We start from the raw sequence: 1,598 nt of genomic DNA on the forward strand, positions 1-1,598 counted from the left end.
CCCCACACACACACAAAGCACGCACGAATTTAGCACAGAAGATTTCATTCATGGACGATTTCCCAGCCCAAGCAGTTTATTTCATAGTTAGGGGCGAAAAAATTGGTCGCACTACGACTTAGTATATATAGAACATTAAAACTTAAACTAAACCTATAAAAAAACTAGTTGTTAAAATGATAACAGTGGCGGGACTTTCGATGATAGACGATGCGGCATTGGACGCCTCAATCTCATGAAAACGAGCCAAAAGCAGCCTCGTCCGACACAGGACTTGCGCCGGCTACAACATTGCGGGCCATGATGGAGGGAAGACAGGGCAGGGCAGCCTCATCCCATTTCGTCCATGTGTCATTCCCGGTGTTGGAAGCGGGCGTGTGGTCCCAAAGCCAATGGTCCCTCTCAGCATTCATCTTCCCAACAACCATCAAGGCACGGTTAAAGTCGGCACATCTGGCAGCCTAGTCGTACACCTTCTCTTGCTGCTCCTACTTGATGTTGGTGGCAATGGGCTTGAGGAGAGTGGAGTAGTGGAGGGAGAGGCACCGTATAGCCGGTGGGCGGCGGAACAGACGCCATTAATGGGTAGTTGGGGAGACAGCAGGCAGAGAGCAGCCATTAAAGGGCGCATTTACGGGTGAAAAACTTAGCCACAACATTGGTACGGGCATGAAAGGGGGAGGAAGCATGATCTGAAAGTTCCCTTCCTCGTGGTCGGTTGGGTTAGGAGCTTGCTCCATATCAACACTCATAAACTTCAAATTTGAAGGTTTGCGTGCTTGATTTGGAATGACCTCCAAAAATTACGGAGGTTGGCGCCAGTATTGTGACTCTGCTAGACATATTTTTTGGGCTCTTGGATGATCGTCTGCGATGAAGTCGGAGCTTAGGGATAAGTGACAACGATGACACCTTGCAGGCATCCTCGACGGTGTTTCTCTTTTCGGTAGTGTGTGGGTCTTGTGGATAGCCAGGTCAACCGGAATGCCCCATCTTGTGAGCATGATGTAATGATTTTCCGCAAATTTAACGAGCAGCTCTCTTTCCATTTTTTAATAATAAATCGAGATCCTCTAGAGCAGACTTCAACAGGAAAAACGTGTGCACTTTCAGAAGACTAGCTAATATGTCCGTAATTATTATTTTTTAACCAAATAGGGTCCATAGCTCAGTGGTAGAGCAATTGACTGCAGATCAATAGGTCACTGGTTCGTTGGCCGTCCTTAAGTAAGCTATACATTTCATGTGGAGTATGACGTAAAAAGGTTATCCGTTGTTTATCTAATGAGTACCATTAGGTATGAAAATTGTCATCAAATGGGTCCATAGCTCAGTGGTAGAGCAATTGACTGCAGATAAGAACATGGTATAGTCATGTGGCCCTCCCGTAGGAAAACTCCCTTGGGTCCATGGTATGCATTGGAAACATGATAGTTTTCATTCGTTATCTTCAAAAAGAGATGATATTTTTTTATGTTGCTTCTTCAGGAAGGCATGCCATTTTCCATAATGTTTTCAAGGCTGCCGAACCAACGGGTAAAATTAAAATAAGCTGCTTATTTCATAGTCAGGGGCGGGAAATTGGTTTTTCTCAAAAA

This window comes from Triticum dicoccoides, chromosome 3B (genome assembly GCF_002162155.2).
Source record: "Triticum dicoccoides isolate Atlit2015 ecotype Zavitan chromosome 3B, WEW_v2.0, whole genome shotgun sequence".
Classification (NCBI taxonomy): Eukaryota; Viridiplantae; Streptophyta; class Magnoliopsida; order Poales; family Poaceae; genus Triticum; species Triticum dicoccoides.